The sequence below is a fragment of the Clavelina lepadiformis genome, chromosome 4 (assembly GCF_947623445.1).
Source record: "Clavelina lepadiformis chromosome 4, kaClaLepa1.1, whole genome shotgun sequence".
NCBI lineage: Eukaryota > Metazoa > Chordata > Ascidiacea > Aplousobranchia > Clavelinidae > Clavelina > Clavelina lepadiformis.
In genome coordinates, this window is record NC_135243.1 from 14,722,328 (window position 1) to 14,740,112 (window position 17,785).

The window sequence follows — 17,785 nt, forward strand, 5'->3', positions numbered from 1 at the left end:
ATTTTCTTTCATTTGAAATCGCCTACGACCATACCAGGTTGAGTAGACCCGATCTCGTTCGATCTCGGAAGTTAAGCAACCTCGGGCCCTGTTAGTACTTGGATGGTTGACCGATTGGGAATACCGGGTGTTGTAAGCATTTTAGTCATGCTGTATATTTCAATCAAATGTCTAGCAACTGTTTGCGTTTTTTAATTTCCTATGCAATCGAATTCTAATTGAAAATGCCCTTTTCTTTTTTTTGAAATCGCCTACGACCATACCAGGTTGAGTATACCCGATCTCGGAAGTTAAGCAACCTCGGGCCCTGTTAGTACTTGGATAGGTGACCGCTTGGGAATACCGGGTGTTGTAAGCATTTTAGTCATGCTGTATATTTCAATTCAATTTTTAGCAACTATTTGCTTTTTTGAATTTCCTATGCAATCGAATTAGAATTCATAAAGCCGATTTTATTCTTTTGAAATCGCCTACGACCATACCAGGTTGAGTAGACCCGATCTCGTTCGATCTCGGAAGTTAAGCAACCTCGGGCCCGGTTAGTACTTGGATGGGTGACCGCCTGGAAATACCGGGTGCTGTAAGAATTTTAATCATGCTGTATATTTCAATTAAAATTTTAGCAACTATTTGCTTTTTTGAATTTCCTATGCAATCGATTTAGAATTGAAAAGGCCATTTTATTTCTTTTGAATTTGCCTACGACCATACCAGGTTGAGCAGACCTGATCTCGTTCGATCTCGGAAGTTAAGCAACCTCGGGCCCTGTTAGTACTTGGATGGTTGACCGCCTGGGAATACCGGGTGTTGTAAGCATTTTAGTCATGCTGTATATTTCAATCAATTTTATAGCAACTGTTTGCGTTTTTGTATTTCTTATGCAATCGAATTAGAATTGGAAAGACTATTTTCTTTCATTTGAAATCGTCTACGACCATACCAGGTTGTGTAGACCCGATCTCGTTCGATCTCGGAAGTTAAGCAACCTCGGGCCCGGTTAGTACTTGGATGGGTGACCACCTGGGAATAACGGGTGTTGTAAGCATTTTAGTCATGCTGTATATTTCAATTAAATTTTTAGCAACTATTTGCTTTTTTGAATTTCCTATGCAATCGAATTAGAATTCATAAAGCCATTTTCTTTCTTTTGAATTCGCCTACCACCATACCAGGTTGAGTAGAACCGATCTCGTTCGATCTCGGAAGTTAAACAACCTCGTGCCCGGTTAGTACTTGGATGGGTGACCGCCTGGGAATACCGTGTGTTGTAAGCATTTTAGTCATGCTGTACATTTCAATCGAATTTATAGCAACTATTTGCTTTTTTGAATTTCCTATGCAATCGAATTAGAATTGGAAAGACCATTTTCTTTCATTTGAAATCGTCTACGACCATACCAGGTTGAGTAGACCCGATCTCGTTCGATCTCGGAAGTTAAGCAACCTCGGGCCCGGTTAATATTTGGATGGGTGACCGCCTGGGAATAACGGGTGTTGTAAGCATTTTAGTCATGCTGTATATTTCAATCAAATTTATAGCAACTATTTGCTTTTTTGAATTTCCTATGCAATCGAATTAGAATTGGAAATGCCATTTTCTTTCATTTGAAATCGCCTACGACCATACCAGGTTGAGTAGACCCGATCTCGTTCGATCTCGGAAGTTAAGCAACCTCGGGCCCTGTTAGTACTTGGATGATTGACCGCCTGGGAATACCGGGTGTTGTAAGCATTTTAATCATGCTGTATATTTCAATCAAATGTCTAGCAACTGTTTGCGTTTTTTAATTTCCTATGCAATCCAATTAGAATTGAAATCGCCATTTTCTTTTTTTTGAAATCGCCTACGACCATACCAGGTTGAGTATACCCGATCACGGAAGTTAAGCAACCTCGGGCCCTGTTAGTATTTGGATGGGTGACCGCCTGGGAATACCGGGTGTTGTAAGCATTTTAGTCATGCTGTATATTTCAATTCAATTTTTAGCAACTATTTGCTTTTTTGAATTTTCTATGCAATCGAATTAGAATTCATAAAGCCATTTTCTTTCTTTTGAATTCGCCTACCACCATACCAGGTTGAGTAGAACCGATCTCGTTCGATCTCGGAAGTTAAGCAACCTCGTGCCCGGTTAGTACTTGGATGGGTGACCGCCTGGGAATACCGTGTGTTGTAAGCATTTTAGTCATGCTGTACATTTCAATCAAATTTATAGCAACTATTTGCTTTTTTGAATTTCCTATGCAATCGAATTAGAATTGGAAAGACCATTTTCTTTCATTTGAAATCGTCTACGACCATACCAGGTTGAGTAGACCCGATCTCGTTCGATCTCGGAAGTTAAGCAACCTCGGGCCCGGTTATTATTTGGATGGGTGACCGCCTGGGAATAACGGGTGTTGTAAGCATTTTAGTCATGCTGTATATTTCAATCAAATTTATAGCAACTATTTGATTTTTTGAATTTCCTATGCAATCGAATTAGAATTGGAAATGCCATTTTCTTTCATTTGAAATCGCCTACGACCATACCAGGTTGAGTAGACCCGATCTCGTTCGATCTCGGAAGTTAAGCAACCTCGGGCCCTGTTAGTACTTGGATGATTGCCCGCCTGGGAATACCGGGTGTTGTAAGCATTTTAATCATGCTGTATATTTCAATCAAATGTCTAGCAACTGTTTGCGTTTTTTAATTTCCTATGCAATCCAATTAGAATTGAAAATGCCATTTTCTTTTTTTTGAAATCGCCTACGACCATACCAGGTTGAGTATACCCGATCACGGAAGTTAAGCAACCTCGGGCCCTGTTAGTACTTGGATGGGTGACCGCCTGGGAATACCGGGTGTTGTAAGCATTTTAGTCATGCTGTATATTTCAATTCAATTTTTAGCAACTATTTGCTTTTTTGAATTTCCTATGCAATCGAATTTGAATTCATAAAGCCATTTTTATTCTTTTGAAATCGCCTACGACCATACCAGGTTGAGTAGACCCGATCTCGTTCGATCTCGGAAGTTAAGCAACCTCGGTCCCGGTTAGTACTTGGATGGGTGACCGCCTGGGAATACCGTGGTTTGTAAGCGTTTTAGTCATGCTGTATACTTCAATTATTTTTATAACATCTGTTTACTTTTTTGAATTTCCTATGCAATCGAATTAGAATTGAAAATGCCATTTTATTTCATTTGAAATCACCTACGACCATAACAGAATGAGTAGACCCGATCTCGTTCGATCTCGGAAGTTAAGCAACCTCGGGCCCGGTTAGTACTTGGATGGGTGACCACCTGGGAATAACGGGTGTTGTAAGCATTTTAGTCATGCTGTATATTTCAATTCAATTTTTAGCAACTATTTGCTTTTTTAAATTTCCTATGCAATCGAATTAGATATCAAATAGCCATTTTCTTTCTTTTGAAATCGCCTACGACCATACCAGGTTAAGTAGACCCGATCTCGTTCGATCTCGGAAGTTAAGCAACCTCGTGCCCGGTTAGTACTTGGATGGGTGACCGCCTGGGAATACCAGGTGCTGTAAGCATTTTAGTCATGCTGTATACTTCAATTAAATTTTTAGCAACTATTTGCTTTTTTGAATTTCCTATGCAATCGAATTAGAATTGAAAATGCCATTTTCTTTCTTTTGAAATCGCCTACGACCATACCAGGTTAAGTAGACCTGATCTCGGTCGATCTCGGAAGTTAAGCAACCTCGGGCCCGGTTAATACTTGGATGGGTGACCGCCTGAGAATACCGGGTGTTGTAAGCATTTTATTCATGCTGTATATTTCAATCAAATTTATAGCAACTATTTGCTTTTTTGAATTTCCTATGCAATCGAATTTGATTTGGAAAGACCATTTTTCTTCATTTGAAATCGTCTACGACCATACCAGTTTGAGTAGACCCGATCTCGTTCGATCTTGGAAGTTAAGCAACCTCGGGCCCTGTTAGTACTTGGATGGGTGACCGCCTGGGAATACCGGGTGTTGTAAGCATTTTAGTCATGCTGTATATTTCAATTCAATTTTTAGCAACTATTTGCTTTTTTGAATTTCCTATGCAATCGAATTTGAATTCATAAAGCCATTTTCTTTCATTTGAAATCGCCTACGACCATACCAGGTTGAGTAGACCCGATCTCGTTCGATCTCGGAAGTTAAGCAACCTCGGGCCCGGTTAGTAGTTGGATGGGTGACTGCCTGGGAATCCCGGTTGTTGTAAGCATTTTAGTCATGCTGTATATTTCAATTATTTTTATAGCAACTGTTTGCGTTTTTGTATTTCTTATGCAATCGAATTAGAATTGAAAATGTCATTTTCTTTCTTTTGAAATTGCTTACGACCATACCGGGTTGAGTAGACCCGATCTCGTTCGATCTTGGAAGTTAAGCAACCTCGGGCCCGGTTAGTACTTGGATGGGTGACCGCCTGGGAATACCGGGTGTTGTAAGCATTTTAGTCATGCTGTATAATTCAATTAAATTTATAACATCTGTTTACTTTTTTGAATTTCCTATGCAATCGAATTTGAATTCATAATAACATTTTCTTTCATTTGAAATCGCCTACGACCATACCAGGTTGAGTAAACCCGATCTCGTTCGATCTCGGAAGTTAAGCAACCTCGTGCCCGGTTAGTACTTGGATGGGTGACCAGCTGGGAATACCAGGTGCTGTAAGCATTTTAGTCATGCTGTATACTTCAATTAAATTTTTAGCAACTATTTGCTTTTTTTGAATTTCCTATGCAATCGAATTAGAATTGAAAATGCCATTTTCTTTCTTTTGAAATCGCCTACGACCATACCAGGTTGAGTAGACCTGATCTCGTTCGATCTCGGAAGTTAAGCAACCTCGGGCCCGGTTAGTACTTGTATGGGTGACCGTCTGGGAATAGCGGGTGTTGTAAGCATTTTATTCATGCTGTATATTTCAATCAAATTTATAGCAACTATTTGCTTTTTTGAATTTCCTATGCAATCGAATTAGATTTGGAAAGACCATTTTTCTTCATTTGAAATCGTCTACGACCATACCAGTTTGAGTAGACCCGATCTCGTTCGATCTTGGAAGTTAAGCAACCTCGGGCCCTGTTAGTACTTGGATGGGTGACCGCCTGGGAATACCGGGTGTTGTAAGCATTTTAGTCATGCTGTATATTTCAATTCAATTTTTAGCAACTATTTGCTTTTTTGAATTTCCTATGCAATCGAATTAGAATTCATAAAGCCATTTTTATTCTTTTGAAATCGCCTACGACCATACCAGGTTGAGTAAACCCGATCTCGTTCGATCTTGGAAGTTAAGCAACCTCGGGCCCGGTTAGTACTTGGATGGGTGACCGCCTGGGAATACCGGGTGCTGTAAGCATTTTAATCATGCTGTATATTTCAATTAAATTTTTAGCAACTATTTGCTTTTTTGAATTTCCTATGCAATCGAATTAGAATTGGAAAGACTATTTTCTTTCATTTGGAAATCGCCTACGACCATACCAGGTTGAGTAGACCCGATCTCGTTCGATCTCGGAAGTTAAGCAACCTCGGGCCCTGTTAGTACTTGGATGGTTGACCGCCTGGGAATACCGGGTGTTGTAAGCATTTTAGTCATGCTGTATATTTCAATCAAATGTCTAGCAACTGTTTGCGTTTTTTAATTTCCTATGCAATCGAATTCTAATTGAAAATGCCCTTTTCTTTCATTTGAAATCGTCTACGACCATACCAGGTTGAGTATACCCGATCTCGGAAGTTAAGCAACCTCGGGCCCTGTTAGTACTTGGATAGGTGACCGCCTGGGAATACCGGGTGTTGTAAGCATTTTAGTCATGCTTTATATTTCAATTCAATTTTTAGCAACTATTTGCTTTTTTGAATTTCCTATGCAATCGAATTAGAATTCATAAAGCCATTTTTATTCTTTTGAAATCGCTTACGACCATACCAGGTTGAGTAGACCCGATCTCGTTCGATCTCGGAAGTTAAGCAACCTCGGGCCCGGTTAGTACTTGGATGGGTGACCGCCTGGGAATACCGGGTGCTGTAAGAATTTTAATCATGCTGTATATTTCAATTAAAATTTTAGCAACTATTTGCTTTTTTGAATTTCCTATGCAATCGATTTAGAATTGAAAAGGCCATTTTATTTCTTTTGAAATCGCCTACGACCATACCAGGTTGAGCAGACCTGATCTCGTTCGATCTCGGAAGTTAATTAACCTCGGGCCCTGTTAGTACTTGGATGGTTGACCGCCTGGGAATACCGGGTGTTGTAAACATTTTAGTCATGCTGTATATTTCAATTATTTTTATAGCAACTGTTTGCGTTTTTGTATTTCTTATGCAATCGAATTAGAATTTGAAAGACCATTTTCTTTCATTTGAAATCGTCTACGACCATACCAGGTTGAGTAGACCCGATCTCGTTCGATCTCGGAAGTTAAGCAACCTCGGGCCCGGTTAGTACTTGGATGGGTGACCACCTGGGAATAACGGGTGTTGTAAGCATTTTAGTCATGCTGTATATTTCAATTAAATTTTTAGCAACTATTTGCTTTTTTGAATTTCCTATGCAATCGAATTAGAATTCATAAAGCCATTTTCTTTCTTTTGAATTCGCCTACGACCATACCAGGTTAAGTAGAACCGATCTCGTTCGATCTCGGAAGTTAAGCAACCTCGTGCCCGGTTAGTACTTGGATGGGTGACCGCCTGGGAATACCGTGTGTTGTAATTATTTTAGTCATGCTGTATACTTCAATCAAATTTATAGCAACTATTTGCTTTTTTGAATTTCCTATGCAATCGAATTAGAATTGGAAAGACCATTTTCTTTCATTTGAAATCGTCTACGACCATACCAGGTTGAGTAGACCCGATCTCGTTTGATCTCGGAAGTTAAGCAACCTCGGGCCCGGTTAATTTTTGGATGGGTGACCGCCTGGGAATAACGGGTGTTGTAAGCATTTTAGTCATGCTGTATATTTCAATCAAATTTATAGCAACTATTTGCTTTTTTGAATTTCCTATGCAATCGAATTAGAATTGGAAAGACCATTTTCTTTCATTTGAAATCGCCTACGACCATACCAGGTTGAGTAGACCCGATCTCGTTCGATCTCGGAAGTTAAGCAACCTCGGGCCCTGTTAGTACTTGGATGATTGACCGCCTGGGAATACCGGGTGTTGTAAGCATTTTAATCATGCTGTATATTTCAATCAAATGTCTAGCAACTGTTTGCGTTTTTTAATTTCCTATGCAATCCAATTAGAATTGAAAATGCCCTTTTCTTTTTTTTGAAATCGCCTACGACCATACCAGGTTGAGTATACCCGATCTCGGAAGTTAAGCAACCTCGGGCCCTGTTAGTACTTGGATGGGTGACCGCCTGGGAATAACGGGTGTTGTAAGCATTTTAGTCATGCTGTATATTTCAATCAAATTTATAACAACTATTTGCTTTTTTGAATTTCTTATGCAATCGAATTAGAATTGGAAAGACCATTTTCTTTCATTTGAAATCGTCTACGACCATACCAGGTTGAGTAGACCCGATCTCGTTCGATCTCGGAAGTTAAGCAACCTCGTGCCCGGTTAGTACTTGGATAGGTGACCGCCTGGGAATACCGGGTGTTGTAAGCATTTTAGTCATGCTGTATATTTCAATTCAATTTTTAGCAACTATTTGCTTTTTTGAATTTCCTATGCAATCGAATTAGAATTCATAAAGCCATTTTCTTTCTTTTGAAATCGCCTACGACCATACCAGGTTGAGCAGACCCGATCTCGTTCGATCTCGGAAGTTAAGCAACCTCGGGCCCGGTTAGTACTTGGATGGGTAACCGCCTGGGAATACCGGGTGCTGTAAGCATTTTAGTCATGCTGTATATTTCAATTAAATTTTTAGCAACTTTTTGCTTTTTTGATTTTCCTATGCAATCGAATTAAAATTGAAAATGCCATTTTCTTTCTTTTGAAATCGCCTACGACCATACCAGGTTGAGCAGACCTGGTCTCGTTCGATCTCGGAAGTTAAGCAACCTCGGGCCCTGTTAGTACTTGGATGGTTGACCGACTGGGAATACCGGGTGTTGTAAGCATTTTAGTCATGCTGTATCTTTCAATCAAATGTCTAGCAACTGTTTGCGTTTATTAATTTACTATGCAATCGAATTATAATTGAAAATGCCCTTTTCTTTCTTTTGAAATCGCCTACGACCATACCAGGTTGAGTAGACCCGATCTTGTTCGATCTCGGAAGTTAAGCAACCTCGGGCCCGGTTAGTACTTGGATGGGTGACCGCCTGGGAATACCGGGTGTTGTAAGCATTTTAGTCATGCTGTATATTTCAATTCAATTTTTAGCAACTATTTGCTTTTTTGAATTTCCTATGCAATCGAATTGGATTTGGGAAGACCATTTTCTTTCATTTGAAATCGTCTACGACCATACCAGGTTGAGTAGACCCGATCTCGTTCGATCTCGGAAGTTAAGCAACCTCGTGCCCGGTTAGTACTTGGATGGGTGACCGCCTGGGAATACCGGGTGCTGTAAGCATTTTAGTCATGCTGTATATTTCAATTAAATTTTTAGCAACTGTTTGCTTTTTTGAATTTCCTATGCAATCGAATTAGAATTGAAAATGCCATTTTCTTTCTTTTGAATTCGCCTACGACCATACCGGGTTGAGTAGACCTGATCTCGTTCGATCTCGGAAGTTAAGCAACCTCGGTCTCGGTTATAACTTGGATGGGTGACCGCCTGGAAATACCGGGTGTTATAAGCAATTTAGTCATGCTGTATATTTCAATTAAAGTAATAGCAACTGTTTGTAATTTTGAATTTCCTATGCAATCGAATTAGAATTAAAAAAGCCATTTTCTTTCATTTTGAAACGCCTACGACCATACCAGGTTGAGTAGACCCGATCTCGGAAGTTAAGCAACCTCTGGCCCGGTTAATACTTGGATGGGTGATTGCGTGGTAATACCGGGTGTTGTAAGCATTTTAGTCATGCTGTATCTTTCAATCAAACTTATAATAACTATTTGCTTTTTTGAATTTCCTATGCAATCGAATTAGAATTCATAAAGCCATTTTCGTTCTTTTGAAATCGCCTACGACCATACCAGGTTGAGTAGACCCGATCTCGTTCGATCTCGGAAGTTAAGCAACCTCGGGCCCGGTTAATACTTGGATGGGTGACCGCCTGGGAATACCGGGTGTTGTAAGCATTTTATTCATGCTGTATATTTCAATCAAATTTATAGCAACTATTTGCTTTTTTGAATTTCCTATGCAATCGAATTTGATTTGGAAAGACCATTTTTCTTCATTTGAAATCGTCTACGACCATACCAGGTTGAGTAGACCCGATCTCGTTCGATCTTGGAAGTTAAGCAACCTCGGGCCCTGTTAGTACTTGGATGGGTGACCGCCTGGGAATACCGGGTGTTGTAAGCATTTTAGTCATGCTGTATATTTCAATTCAATTTTTAGCAACTATTTGCTTTTTTGAATTTCCTATGCAATCGAATTAGAATTCATAAAGCCATTTTCTTTCTTTTGAAATCGCCTACGACCATACCAGGTTGAGTAGACCCGATCTCGTTCGATCTCGGAAGTTAAGCAACCTCGGGCCCGGTTAGTAGTTGGATGGGTGACTGCCTGGGAATACCGGGTGTTGTAAGCATTTTAGTCATGCTGTATATTTCAATTATTTTTATAGCAACTGTTTGCGTTTTTGTATTTCTTATGCAATCGAATTATAATTGAAAATGCCATTTTCTTTCTTTTGAAATTGCCTACGTCCATTCCGGGTTGAGTAGACCCAATCTCGTTCGATCTCGGAAGTTAAGCAACCTCGTTCCCGGTTAGTACTTGGATGGTTGACCGCCTGGGAATAACGGGTGTTGTAAGCATTTTAGTCATGCTGTATCTTTCAATCAAATGTCTAGCAACTGTTTGCGTTTATTAATTTACTATGCAATCGAATTATAATTGAAAATGCCGTTTTCTTTCTTTTGAAATCGCCTACGACCATACCAGGTTGAGTAGACCCGATCTCGTTCGATCTCGGAAGTTAAGCAACCTCGGGCCCGGTTAGTACTTGGATGGGTGACCGCCTGGGAATACCGGGTGTTGTAAGCATTTTAGTCGTGCTGTATATTTCAATTCAATTTTTAGCAACTATTTGCTTTTTTGAATTTCCTATGCAATCGAATTGGATTTGGGAAGACCATTTTCTTTCATTTGAAATCGTCTACGACCATACCAGGTTGAGTAGACCCGATCTCGTTCGATCTCGGAAGTTAAGCAACCTCGTGCCCGGTTAGTACTTGGATGGGTGACCGCCTGGGAATACCGGGTGCTGTAAGCATTTTAGTCATGCTGTATATTTCATTTAAATTTTTAGCAACTGTTTGCTTTTTTGAATTTCCTATGCAATCGAATTAGAATTGAAAATGCCATTTTCTTTCTTTTGAATTCGCCTACGACCATACCGGGTTGAGTAGACCCGATCTCGTTCGATCTCGGAAGTTAAGCAACCTCGGTCTCGGTTATAACTTGGATGGGTGACCGCCTGGGAATACCGGGTGTTATAAGCAATTTAGTCATGCTGTATATTTCAATTAAATTAATAGCAACTGTTTGTAATTTTGAATTTCCTATGCAATCGAATTAGAATTAAAAAAGCCATTTTCTTTCATTTTGAAACGCCTACGACAATACCAGGTTGAGTAGACCCGATCTCGGAAGTTAAGCAACCTCGGGCCCGGTTAATACTTGGATGGGTGATTGCGTGGTAATACCGGGTGTTGTAAGCATTTTAGTCATGCTGTATCTTTCAATCAAACTTATAATAACTTTTTGCTTTTTTGAATTTCCTATGCAAGTGAATTAGAATTGAAAAGGCCATTTTCTTTCATTTCAATTCGCCCACGACCATACCAGGTTGAGTAGACCCGATCTCGTTCGATCTCGGAAGTTAAGCAACCTCGGGCCCGGTTATTACTTGGATGTGTGACCGCCTGGGAATACCGGTTGTTGTAAGCAATTTAGTCATGCTGTATATTTCAATTAAATATATAGCAACTGTTTGTGATTTTGAATTTCCTATGCAAACGAATTATATTTAAAAAAGCCATTTTCTTTCATTTGAAATCGCCTACGACCATACCAGGTTGAGTAGACCCGATCTCGTTCGATCTTGGAAGTTAAGCAACCTCGGGCCCTGTTAGTACTTGGATGGGTGACCGCCTGGTAATACCGGGTGTTGTAAGCATTTTAGTCATGCTGTATCTTTCAATCAAACTTATAATAACTATTTGCTTTTTTGAATTTCCTATGCAATCGAATTAGAATTCATAAAGCCATTTTCGTTCTTTTGAAATCGCCTACGACCATACCAGGTTGAGTAGACCCGATCTCGTTCGATCTCGGAAGTTAAGCAACCTCGGGCCCGGTTAATACTTGGATGGGTGACCGCCTGGGAATACCGGGTGTTGTAAGCATTTTATTCATGCTGTATATTTCAATCAAATTTATAGCAACTATTTGCTTTTTTGAATTTCCTATGCAATCGAATTTGATTTGGAAAGACCATTTTTCTTCATTTGAAATCGTCTACGACCATACCAGGTTGAGTAGACCCGATCTCGTTCGATCTTGGAAGTTAAGCAACCTCGGGCCCTGTTAGTACTTGGATGGGTGACCGCCTGGGAATACCGGGTGTTGTAAGCATTTTAGTCATGCTGTATATTTCAATTCAATTTTTAGCAACTATTTGCTTTTTTGAATTTCCTATGCAATCGAATTAGAATTCATAAAGCCATTTTCTTTCTTTTGAAATCGCCTACGACCATACCAGGTTGAGTAGACCCGATCTCGTTCGATCTCGGAAGTTAAGCAACCTCGGGCCCGGTTAGTAGTTGGATGGGTGACTGCCTGGGAATACCGGGTGTTGTAAGCATTTTAGTCATGCTGTATATTTCAATTATTTTTATAGCAACTGTTTGCGTTTTTGTATTTCTTATGCAATCGAATTATAATTGAAAATGCCATTTTCTTTCTTTTGAAATTGCCTACGTCCATTCCGGGTTGAGTAGACCCGATCTCGTTCGATCTCGGAAGTTAAGCAACCTCGTTCCCGGTTAGTACTTGGATGGTTGACCGCCTGGGAATAACGGGTGTTGTAAGCATTTTAGTCATGCTGTATCTTTCAATCAAATGTCTAGCAACTGTTTGCGTTTATTAATTTACTATGCAATCGAATTATAATTGAAAATGCCGTTTTCTTTCTTTTGAAATCGCCTACGACCATACCAGGTTGAGTAGACCCGATCTCGTTCGATCTCGGAAGTTAAGCAACCTCGGGCCCGGTTAGTACTTGGATGGGTGACCGCCTGGGAATACCGGGTGTTGTAAGCATTTTAGTCATGCTGTATATTTCAATTCAATTTTTAGCAACTATTTGCTTTTTTGAATTTCCTATGCAATCGAATTGGATTTGGGAAGACCATTTTCTTTCATTTGAAATCGTCTACGACCATACCAGGTTGAGTAGACCCGATCTCGTTCGATCTCGGAAGTTAAGCAACCTCGTGCCCGGTTAGTACTTGGATGGGTGACCGCCTGGGAATACCGGGTGCTGTAAGCATTTTAGTCATGCTGTATATTTCATTTAAATTTTTAGCAACTGTTTGCTTTTTTGAATTTCCTATGCAATCGAATTAGAATTGAAAATGCCATTTTCTTTCTTTTGAATTCGCCTACGACCATACCGGGTTGAGTAGACCCGATCTCGTTCGATCTCGGAAGTTAAGCAACCTCGGTCTCGGTTATAACTTGGATGGGTGACCGCCTGGGAATACCGGGTGTTATAAGCAATTTAGTCATGCTGTATATTGCAATTAAATTAATAGCAACTGTTTGTAATTTTGAATTTCCTATGCAATCGAATTAGAATTAAAAAAGCCATTTTCTTTCATTTTGAAACGCCTACGACAATACCAGGTTGAGTAGACCCGATCTCGGAAGTTAAGCAACCTCGGGCCCGGTTAATACTTGGATGGGTGATTGCGTGGTAATACCGGGTGTTGTAAGCATTTTAGTCATGCTGTATCTTTCAATCAAACTTATAATAACTTTTTGCTTTTTTGAATTTCCTATGCAATTGAATTAGAATTGAAAAGGCCATTTTCTTTCATTTCAATTCGCCCACGACCATACCAGGTTGAGTAGACCCGATCTCGTTCGATCTCGGAAGTTAAGCAACCTCGGGCCCGGTTATTACTTGGATGTGTGACCGCCTGGGAATACCGGTTGTTGTAAGCAATTTAGTCATGCTGTATATTTCAATTAAATATATAGCAACTGTTTGTGATTTTGAATTTCCTATGCAAACGAATTATATTTAAAAAAGCCATTTTCTTTCATTTGAAATCGCCTACGACCATACCAGGTTGAGTAGACCCGATCTCGTTCGATCTCGGAAGTTAAGCAACCTCGGGCCCTGTTAGTACTTGGATGGGTGACCGCCTGGGAATACCGGGTGCTGTAAGCATTTTAGTCATGCTGTATATTTCAATCAAATTTATAGCAACTATTTGCTTTTTTGAATTTCCTATGCAATCGAATTAGAATTGGAAAGACCATTTTCCTTCATTTGAAATCGTCTACGACCATACCAAGTTGAGTAGACCCCATCTCGTTCGATCTCGGAAGTTAAGCAACCTCGGGCCCGGTTAGTACTTGGATGGGTGACTGCCTGGGAATACCGGGTGTTGTAAGCATTTTAGTCATGCTGTATATTTTAATTCAATTTTTAGCAACTATATGCTTTTTTGAATTTCCTATGCAATCGAATTAGAATTGAAAAGGCCATTTTCTTTCTTTTGAAATCGCCTACGACCATACCAGGTTGAGTAGACCTGATCTCGTTTGATCTCGGAAGTTAAGCAACCTCGGGCCCGGTTAGTACTTGGATGGGTGACCGCCTGGGAATACCGGGTGTTGTAAGCATTTTATTCATGCTGTATATTTCAATCAAATTTATAGCAACTATTTGCTTTTTTGAATTTCCTATGCAATCGAATTAGATTTGGAAAGACCATTTTTTTTCATTTGAAATCGTCTACGACCATACAAGTTTGAGTAGACCCGATCTCGTTCGATCTTGGAAGTTAAGCAACCTCGGGCCCTGTTAGTACTTGGATGGGTGACCGCCTGGGAATACCGGGTGTTGTAAGCAATTTAGTCATGCTGTATATTTCAATTAAATATATAGCAACTGTTTGCGTTTTTGTATTTCTTATGCAATCGAATTATAATTGAAAATGCCATTTTCTTTCTTTTGAAATTGCCTACGACCATTCCGGGTTGAGTAGACCCGATCTCGTTTGATCTCGGAAGTTAAGCAACCTCGGGCCCGGTTAGTACTTGGATGGGTGACCGCCTGGGAATACCGGGTGTTATAAGCATTTTAGTCATGCTGTATATTTCAATTAAATTAATAGCAACTGTTTGTGATTTTGAATTTCCTATGCAATCGAATTAGAATTAAAAAAGCCATTTTCTTTCATTTTGAAACGCCTACGACCATACCAGGTTGAGTAGACCCGATCTCGTTCGATCTCGGAAGTTAAGCAACCTCGGGCCCGGTTAATATTTGGATGGGTGACCGCCTGGGAATAACGGGTGTTGTAAGCATTTTAGTCATGCTGTATATTTCAATCAAATTTATAGCAACTATTTGCTTTTTTGAATTTCCTATGCAATCGAATTAGAATTGGAAATGCCATTTTCTTTCATTTGAAATCGCCTACGACCATACCAGGTTGAGTAGACCCGATCTCGTTCGATCTCGGAAGTTAAGCAACCTCGGGCCCTGTTAGTACTTGGATGATTGCCCGCCTGGGAATACCGGGTGTTGTAAGCATTTTAATCATGCTGTATATTTCAATCAAATGTCTAGCAACTGTTTGCGTTTTTTAATTTCCTATGCAATCCAATTAGAATTGAAAATGCCATTTTCTTTTTTTTGAAATCGCCTACGACCATACCAGGTTGAGTATACCCGATCACGGAAGTTAAGCAACCTCGGGCCCTGTTAGTACTTGGATGGGTGACCGCCTGGGAATACCGGGTGTTGTAAGCATTTTAGTCATGCTGTATATTTCAATTAAATTTTTAGCAACTATTTGCTTTTTTGAATTTCCTATGCAATCGAATTTGAATTCATAAAGCCATTTTTATTCTTTTGAAATCGCCTACGACCATACCAGGTTGAGTAGACCCGATCTCGTTCGATCTCGGAAGTTAAGCAACCTCGGTCCCGGTTAGTACTTGGATGGGTGACCGCCTGGGAATACCGTGGTTTGTAAGCGTTTTAGTCATGCTGTATATTTCAATTATTTTTATAACATCTGTTTACTTTTTTGAATTTCCTATGCAATCGAATTAGAATTGAAAATGCCATTTTATTTCATTTGAAATCACCTACGACCATAACAGAATGAGTAGACCCGATCTCGTTCGATCTCGGAAGTTAAGCAACCTCGGGCCCGGTTAGTACTTGGATGGGTGACCACCTGGGAATAACGGGTGTTGTAAGCATTTTAGTCATGCTGTATATTTCAATTCAATTTTTAGCAACTATTTGCTTTTTTAAATTTCCTATGCAATCGAATTAGATATCAAATAGCCATTTTCTTTCTTTTGAAATCGCCTACGACCATACCAGGTTAAATAGACCCGATCTCGTTCGATCTCGGAAGTTAAGCAACCTCGTGCCCGGTTAGTACTTGGATGGGTGACCGCCTGGGAATACCAGGTGCTGTAAGCATTTTAGTCATGCTGTATACTTCAATTAAATTTTTAGCAACTATTTGCTTTTTTGAATTTCCTATGCAATCGAATTAGAATTGAAAATGCCATTTTCTTTCTTTTGAAATCGCCTACGACCATACCAGGTTAAGTAGACCTGATCTCGGTCGATCTCGGAAGTTAAGCAACCTCGGGCCCTGTTAGTACTTGGATGGGTGACCGCCTGGGAATACCGGGTGTTGTAAGCATTTTAGTCATGCTGTATATTTCAATTCAATTTTTAGCAACTATTTGCTTTTTTGAATTTCCTATGCAATCGAATTTGAATTCATAAAGCCATTTTCTTTCATTTGAAATCGCCTACGACCATACCAGGTTGAGTAGACCCGATCTCGTTCGATCTCGGAAGTTAAGCAACCTCGGGCCCGGTTAGTAGTTGGATGGGTGACTGCCTGGGAATCCCGGTTGTTGTAAGCATTTTAGTCATGCTGTATATTTCAATTATTTTTATAGCAACTGTTTGCGTTTTTGTATTTCTTATGCAATCGAATTAGAATTGAAAATGTCATTTTCTTTCTTTTGAAATTGCCTACGACCATACCGGGTTGAGTAGACCCGATCTCGTTCGATCTCGGAAGTTAAGCAACCTCGGGCCCGGTTAGTACTTGGATGGGTGACCGCCTGGGAATACCGGGTGTTGTAAGCATTTTAGTCATGCTGTATAATTCAATTAAATTTATAACATCTGTTTACTTTTTTGAATTTCCTATGCAATCGAATTTGAATTCATAATAACATTTTCTTTCATTTGAAATCGCCTACGACCATACCAGGTTGAGTAAACCCGATCTCGTTCGATCTCGGAAGTTAAGCAACCTCGTGCCCGGTTAGTACTTGGATGGGTGACCAGCTGGGAATACCAGGTGCTGTAAGCATTTTAGTCATGCTGTATACTTCAATTAAATTTTTAGCAACTATTTGCTTTTTTTGAATTTCCTATGCAATCGAATTAGAATTGAAAATGCCATTTTCTTTCTTTTGAAATCGCCTACGACCATACCAGGTTGAGTAGACCTGATCTCGTTCGATCTCGGAAGTTAAGCAACCTCGGGCCCGGTTAGTACTTGGATGGGTGACCGCCTGGGAATAGCGGGTGTTGTAAGCATTTTATTCATGCTGTATATTTCAATCAAATTTATAGCAACTATTTGCTTTTTTGAATTTCCTATGCAATCGAATTAGATTTGGAAAGACCATTTTTCTTCATTTGAAATCGTCTACGACCATACCAGTTTGAGTAGACCCGATCTCGTTCGATCTTGGAAGTTAAGCAACCTCGGGCCCTGTTAGTACTTGGATGGTTGACCGCCTGGGAATACCGGGTGTTGTAAGCATTTTAGTCATGCTGTATATTTCAATTCAATTTTTAGCAACTATTTGCTTTTTTGAATTTCCTATGCAATCGAATTAGAATTCATAAAGCCATTTTTATTCTTTTGAAATCGCCTACGACCATACCAGGTTGAGTAAACCCGATCTCGTTCGATCTTGGAAGTTAAGCAACCTCGGGCCCGGTTAGTACTTGGATGGGTGACCGCCTGGGAATACCGGGTGCTGTAAGCATTTTAATCATGCTGTATATTTCAATTAAATTTTTAGCAACTATTTGCTTTTTTGAATTTCCTATGCAATCGAATTAGAATTGGAAAGACTATTTTCTTTCATTTGGAAATCGCCTACGACCATACCAGGTTGAGTAGACCCGATCTCGTTCGATCTCGGAAGTTAAGCAACCTCGGGCCCGGTTAGTACTTGGATGGTTGACCGCCTGGGAATACCGGGTGTTGTAAGCATTTTAGTCATGCTGTATATTTCAATCAAATGTCTAGCAACTGTTTGCATTTTTTAATTTCCTATGCAATCGAATTCTAATTGAAAATGCCCTTTTCTTT

The 17,785-nt window shown here is 39.8% G+C and overlaps 28 non-coding genes and 47 pseudogenes across 28 annotated transcripts; all 75 read left to right on the top strand.

Moving 5' to 3' along the window:
- Positions 1-20: 20 nt before the first annotated feature.
- On the top strand, positions 21-139 carry LOC143455672 (5S ribosomal RNA; annotated as a pseudogene).
- Positions 140-249: 110 nt separating this feature from the next.
- LOC143456973 (5S ribosomal RNA) lies at positions 250-358 on the top strand (annotated as a pseudogene).
- Positions 359-468: 110 nt separating this feature from the next.
- On the top strand, positions 469-587 carry LOC143455455 (5S ribosomal RNA; annotated as a pseudogene).
- Positions 588-697: 110 nt separating this feature from the next.
- LOC143455574 (5S ribosomal RNA) lies at positions 698-816 on the top strand (annotated as a pseudogene).
- A 110-nt stretch (positions 817-926) lies between these two features.
- Positions 927-1,045, top strand: LOC143454299 (5S ribosomal RNA). Its single transcript, XR_013115930.1, has one exon. It is a non-coding gene; the product is annotated as a 5S ribosomal RNA (ribosomal RNA).
- Positions 1,046-1,155: 110 nt separating this feature from the next.
- Positions 1,156-1,274, top strand: LOC143456893 (5S ribosomal RNA; annotated as a pseudogene).
- A 110-nt stretch (positions 1,275-1,384) lies between these two features.
- Positions 1,385-1,503, top strand: LOC143455611 (5S ribosomal RNA; annotated as a pseudogene).
- A 110-nt stretch (positions 1,504-1,613) lies between these two features.
- LOC143455968 (5S ribosomal RNA) lies at positions 1,614-1,732 on the top strand (annotated as a pseudogene).
- A 110-nt stretch (positions 1,733-1,842) lies between these two features.
- Positions 1,843-1,951, top strand: LOC143457176 (5S ribosomal RNA; annotated as a pseudogene).
- Positions 1,952-2,061: 110 nt separating this feature from the next.
- LOC143456766 (5S ribosomal RNA) lies at positions 2,062-2,180 on the top strand (annotated as a pseudogene).
- A 110-nt stretch (positions 2,181-2,290) lies between these two features.
- Positions 2,291-2,409, top strand: LOC143455726 (5S ribosomal RNA; annotated as a pseudogene).
- A 110-nt stretch (positions 2,410-2,519) lies between these two features.
- LOC143456384 (5S ribosomal RNA) lies at positions 2,520-2,638 on the top strand (annotated as a pseudogene).
- A 110-nt stretch (positions 2,639-2,748) lies between these two features.
- LOC143456980 (5S ribosomal RNA) lies at positions 2,749-2,857 on the top strand (annotated as a pseudogene).
- Positions 2,858-2,967: 110 nt separating this feature from the next.
- Positions 2,968-3,086, top strand: LOC143456084 (5S ribosomal RNA; annotated as a pseudogene).
- Positions 3,087-3,196: 110 nt separating this feature from the next.
- On the top strand, positions 3,197-3,315 carry LOC143456517 (5S ribosomal RNA; annotated as a pseudogene).
- Positions 3,316-3,425: 110 nt separating this feature from the next.
- On the top strand, positions 3,426-3,544 carry LOC143455561 (5S ribosomal RNA; annotated as a pseudogene).
- Positions 3,545-3,654: 110 nt separating this feature from the next.
- On the top strand, positions 3,655-3,773 carry LOC143456291 (5S ribosomal RNA; annotated as a pseudogene).
- A 110-nt stretch (positions 3,774-3,883) lies between these two features.
- LOC143456028 (5S ribosomal RNA) lies at positions 3,884-4,002 on the top strand (annotated as a pseudogene).
- Positions 4,003-4,112: 110 nt separating this feature from the next.
- LOC143455059 (5S ribosomal RNA) lies at positions 4,113-4,231 on the top strand. Its single transcript, XR_013116656.1, has one exon. It is a non-coding gene; the product is annotated as a 5S ribosomal RNA (ribosomal RNA).
- Positions 4,232-4,341: 110 nt separating this feature from the next.
- On the top strand, positions 4,342-4,460 carry LOC143456796 (5S ribosomal RNA). Its single transcript, XR_013117088.1, has one exon. It is a non-coding gene; the product is annotated as a 5S ribosomal RNA (ribosomal RNA).
- A 110-nt stretch (positions 4,461-4,570) lies between these two features.
- Positions 4,571-4,689, top strand: LOC143455154 (5S ribosomal RNA). Its single transcript, XR_013116745.1, has one exon. It is a non-coding gene; the product is annotated as a 5S ribosomal RNA (ribosomal RNA).
- Positions 4,690-4,800: 111 nt separating this feature from the next.
- Positions 4,801-4,919, top strand: LOC143455360 (5S ribosomal RNA). Its single transcript, XR_013116940.1, has one exon. It is a non-coding gene; the product is annotated as a 5S ribosomal RNA (ribosomal RNA).
- Positions 4,920-5,029: 110 nt separating this feature from the next.
- Positions 5,030-5,148, top strand: LOC143456029 (5S ribosomal RNA; annotated as a pseudogene).
- Positions 5,149-5,258: 110 nt separating this feature from the next.
- LOC143454416 (5S ribosomal RNA) lies at positions 5,259-5,377 on the top strand. Its single transcript, XR_013116041.1, has one exon. It is a non-coding gene; the product is annotated as a 5S ribosomal RNA (ribosomal RNA).
- A 111-nt stretch (positions 5,378-5,488) lies between these two features.
- LOC143455086 (5S ribosomal RNA) lies at positions 5,489-5,607 on the top strand. The gene has a single exon (XR_013116681.1). It is a non-coding gene; the product is annotated as a 5S ribosomal RNA (ribosomal RNA).
- A 110-nt stretch (positions 5,608-5,717) lies between these two features.
- LOC143457036 (5S ribosomal RNA) lies at positions 5,718-5,826 on the top strand (annotated as a pseudogene).
- Positions 5,827-5,936: 110 nt separating this feature from the next.
- On the top strand, positions 5,937-6,055 carry LOC143453830 (5S ribosomal RNA). Its single transcript, XR_013115481.1, has one exon. It is a non-coding gene; the product is annotated as a 5S ribosomal RNA (ribosomal RNA).
- Positions 6,056-6,165: 110 nt separating this feature from the next.
- LOC143456827 (5S ribosomal RNA) lies at positions 6,166-6,284 on the top strand (annotated as a pseudogene).
- A 110-nt stretch (positions 6,285-6,394) lies between these two features.
- Positions 6,395-6,513, top strand: LOC143454048 (5S ribosomal RNA). Its single transcript, XR_013115691.1, has one exon. It is a non-coding gene; the product is annotated as a 5S ribosomal RNA (ribosomal RNA).
- A 110-nt stretch (positions 6,514-6,623) lies between these two features.
- Positions 6,624-6,742, top strand: LOC143456990 (5S ribosomal RNA; annotated as a pseudogene).
- A 110-nt stretch (positions 6,743-6,852) lies between these two features.
- Positions 6,853-6,971, top strand: LOC143456418 (5S ribosomal RNA; annotated as a pseudogene).
- Positions 6,972-7,081: 110 nt separating this feature from the next.
- LOC143455969 (5S ribosomal RNA) lies at positions 7,082-7,200 on the top strand (annotated as a pseudogene).
- A 110-nt stretch (positions 7,201-7,310) lies between these two features.
- LOC143456813 (5S ribosomal RNA) lies at positions 7,311-7,419 on the top strand (annotated as a pseudogene).
- Positions 7,420-7,529: 110 nt separating this feature from the next.
- Positions 7,530-7,648, top strand: LOC143455526 (5S ribosomal RNA; annotated as a pseudogene).
- Positions 7,649-7,758: 110 nt separating this feature from the next.
- On the top strand, positions 7,759-7,877 carry LOC143454396 (5S ribosomal RNA). Its single transcript, XR_013116021.1, has one exon. It is a non-coding gene; the product is annotated as a 5S ribosomal RNA (ribosomal RNA).
- Positions 7,878-7,987: 110 nt separating this feature from the next.
- LOC143456405 (5S ribosomal RNA) lies at positions 7,988-8,106 on the top strand (annotated as a pseudogene).
- A 110-nt stretch (positions 8,107-8,216) lies between these two features.
- LOC143454064 (5S ribosomal RNA) lies at positions 8,217-8,335 on the top strand. Its single transcript, XR_013115706.1, has one exon. It is a non-coding gene; the product is annotated as a 5S ribosomal RNA (ribosomal RNA).
- A 110-nt stretch (positions 8,336-8,445) lies between these two features.
- LOC143455391 (5S ribosomal RNA) lies at positions 8,446-8,564 on the top strand (annotated as a pseudogene).
- A 110-nt stretch (positions 8,565-8,674) lies between these two features.
- Positions 8,675-8,793, top strand: LOC143457265 (5S ribosomal RNA; annotated as a pseudogene).
- A 329-nt stretch (positions 8,794-9,122) lies between these two features.
- On the top strand, positions 9,123-9,241 carry LOC143454058 (5S ribosomal RNA). The gene has a single exon (XR_013115700.1). It is a non-coding gene; the product is annotated as a 5S ribosomal RNA (ribosomal RNA).
- Positions 9,242-9,351: 110 nt separating this feature from the next.
- Positions 9,352-9,470, top strand: LOC143455435 (5S ribosomal RNA; annotated as a pseudogene).
- Positions 9,471-9,580: 110 nt separating this feature from the next.
- LOC143454604 (5S ribosomal RNA) lies at positions 9,581-9,699 on the top strand. Its single transcript, XR_013116218.1, has one exon. It is a non-coding gene; the product is annotated as a 5S ribosomal RNA (ribosomal RNA).
- Positions 9,700-9,809: 110 nt separating this feature from the next.
- LOC143457169 (5S ribosomal RNA) lies at positions 9,810-9,928 on the top strand (annotated as a pseudogene).
- A 110-nt stretch (positions 9,929-10,038) lies between these two features.
- Positions 10,039-10,157, top strand: LOC143454497 (5S ribosomal RNA). Its single transcript, XR_013116116.1, has one exon. It is a non-coding gene; the product is annotated as a 5S ribosomal RNA (ribosomal RNA).
- Positions 10,158-10,267: 110 nt separating this feature from the next.
- Positions 10,268-10,386, top strand: LOC143455392 (5S ribosomal RNA; annotated as a pseudogene).
- A 110-nt stretch (positions 10,387-10,496) lies between these two features.
- On the top strand, positions 10,497-10,615 carry LOC143456927 (5S ribosomal RNA; annotated as a pseudogene).
- Positions 10,616-10,944: 329 nt separating this feature from the next.
- LOC143456636 (5S ribosomal RNA) lies at positions 10,945-11,063 on the top strand (annotated as a pseudogene).
- A 110-nt stretch (positions 11,064-11,173) lies between these two features.
- On the top strand, positions 11,174-11,292 carry LOC143456136 (5S ribosomal RNA; annotated as a pseudogene).
- A 110-nt stretch (positions 11,293-11,402) lies between these two features.
- LOC143454059 (5S ribosomal RNA) lies at positions 11,403-11,521 on the top strand. The gene has a single exon (XR_013115701.1). It is a non-coding gene; the product is annotated as a 5S ribosomal RNA (ribosomal RNA).
- Positions 11,522-11,631: 110 nt separating this feature from the next.
- LOC143455436 (5S ribosomal RNA) lies at positions 11,632-11,750 on the top strand (annotated as a pseudogene).
- A 110-nt stretch (positions 11,751-11,860) lies between these two features.
- On the top strand, positions 11,861-11,979 carry LOC143454605 (5S ribosomal RNA). Its single transcript, XR_013116219.1, has one exon. It is a non-coding gene; the product is annotated as a 5S ribosomal RNA (ribosomal RNA).
- Positions 11,980-12,089: 110 nt separating this feature from the next.
- LOC143456851 (5S ribosomal RNA) lies at positions 12,090-12,208 on the top strand (annotated as a pseudogene).
- Positions 12,209-12,318: 110 nt separating this feature from the next.
- LOC143454508 (5S ribosomal RNA) lies at positions 12,319-12,437 on the top strand. The gene has a single exon (XR_013116127.1). It is a non-coding gene; the product is annotated as a 5S ribosomal RNA (ribosomal RNA).
- Positions 12,438-12,547: 110 nt separating this feature from the next.
- LOC143455394 (5S ribosomal RNA) lies at positions 12,548-12,666 on the top strand (annotated as a pseudogene).
- A 110-nt stretch (positions 12,667-12,776) lies between these two features.
- On the top strand, positions 12,777-12,895 carry LOC143456928 (5S ribosomal RNA; annotated as a pseudogene).
- Positions 12,896-13,224: 329 nt separating this feature from the next.
- LOC143456637 (5S ribosomal RNA) lies at positions 13,225-13,343 on the top strand (annotated as a pseudogene).
- A 110-nt stretch (positions 13,344-13,453) lies between these two features.
- On the top strand, positions 13,454-13,572 carry LOC143455090 (5S ribosomal RNA). Its single transcript, XR_013116684.1, has one exon. It is a non-coding gene; the product is annotated as a 5S ribosomal RNA (ribosomal RNA).
- Positions 13,573-13,682: 110 nt separating this feature from the next.
- LOC143456420 (5S ribosomal RNA) lies at positions 13,683-13,801 on the top strand (annotated as a pseudogene).
- A 110-nt stretch (positions 13,802-13,911) lies between these two features.
- Positions 13,912-14,030, top strand: LOC143453850 (5S ribosomal RNA). The gene has a single exon (XR_013115500.1). It is a non-coding gene; the product is annotated as a 5S ribosomal RNA (ribosomal RNA).
- A 110-nt stretch (positions 14,031-14,140) lies between these two features.
- On the top strand, positions 14,141-14,259 carry LOC143456756 (5S ribosomal RNA; annotated as a pseudogene).
- A 110-nt stretch (positions 14,260-14,369) lies between these two features.
- LOC143454854 (5S ribosomal RNA) lies at positions 14,370-14,488 on the top strand. The gene has a single exon (XR_013116459.1). It is a non-coding gene; the product is annotated as a 5S ribosomal RNA (ribosomal RNA).
- A 110-nt stretch (positions 14,489-14,598) lies between these two features.
- On the top strand, positions 14,599-14,717 carry LOC143455356 (5S ribosomal RNA). The gene has a single exon (XR_013116936.1). It is a non-coding gene; the product is annotated as a 5S ribosomal RNA (ribosomal RNA).
- Positions 14,718-14,827: 110 nt separating this feature from the next.
- Positions 14,828-14,946, top strand: LOC143456385 (5S ribosomal RNA; annotated as a pseudogene).
- Positions 14,947-15,056: 110 nt separating this feature from the next.
- LOC143456981 (5S ribosomal RNA) lies at positions 15,057-15,165 on the top strand (annotated as a pseudogene).
- A 110-nt stretch (positions 15,166-15,275) lies between these two features.
- LOC143456085 (5S ribosomal RNA) lies at positions 15,276-15,394 on the top strand (annotated as a pseudogene).
- A 110-nt stretch (positions 15,395-15,504) lies between these two features.
- On the top strand, positions 15,505-15,623 carry LOC143456518 (5S ribosomal RNA; annotated as a pseudogene).
- Positions 15,624-15,733: 110 nt separating this feature from the next.
- Positions 15,734-15,852, top strand: LOC143455191 (5S ribosomal RNA). Its single transcript, XR_013116780.1, has one exon. It is a non-coding gene; the product is annotated as a 5S ribosomal RNA (ribosomal RNA).
- A 110-nt stretch (positions 15,853-15,962) lies between these two features.
- On the top strand, positions 15,963-16,081 carry LOC143456374 (5S ribosomal RNA; annotated as a pseudogene).
- Positions 16,082-16,191: 110 nt separating this feature from the next.
- Positions 16,192-16,310, top strand: LOC143455060 (5S ribosomal RNA). Its single transcript, XR_013116657.1, has one exon. It is a non-coding gene; the product is annotated as a 5S ribosomal RNA (ribosomal RNA).
- Positions 16,311-16,420: 110 nt separating this feature from the next.
- Positions 16,421-16,539, top strand: LOC143456866 (5S ribosomal RNA). The gene has a single exon (XR_013117094.1). It is a non-coding gene; the product is annotated as a 5S ribosomal RNA (ribosomal RNA).
- A 110-nt stretch (positions 16,540-16,649) lies between these two features.
- LOC143455155 (5S ribosomal RNA) lies at positions 16,650-16,768 on the top strand. Its single transcript, XR_013116746.1, has one exon. It is a non-coding gene; the product is annotated as a 5S ribosomal RNA (ribosomal RNA).
- Positions 16,769-16,879: 111 nt separating this feature from the next.
- On the top strand, positions 16,880-16,998 carry LOC143454558 (5S ribosomal RNA). Its single transcript, XR_013116175.1, has one exon. It is a non-coding gene; the product is annotated as a 5S ribosomal RNA (ribosomal RNA).
- Positions 16,999-17,108: 110 nt separating this feature from the next.
- LOC143456434 (5S ribosomal RNA) lies at positions 17,109-17,227 on the top strand (annotated as a pseudogene).
- A 110-nt stretch (positions 17,228-17,337) lies between these two features.
- LOC143454417 (5S ribosomal RNA) lies at positions 17,338-17,456 on the top strand. The gene has a single exon (XR_013116042.1). It is a non-coding gene; the product is annotated as a 5S ribosomal RNA (ribosomal RNA).
- Positions 17,457-17,567: 111 nt separating this feature from the next.
- LOC143453795 (5S ribosomal RNA) lies at positions 17,568-17,686 on the top strand. Its single transcript, XR_013115448.1, has one exon. It is a non-coding gene; the product is annotated as a 5S ribosomal RNA (ribosomal RNA).
- Positions 17,687-17,785: the final 99 nt, after the last annotated feature.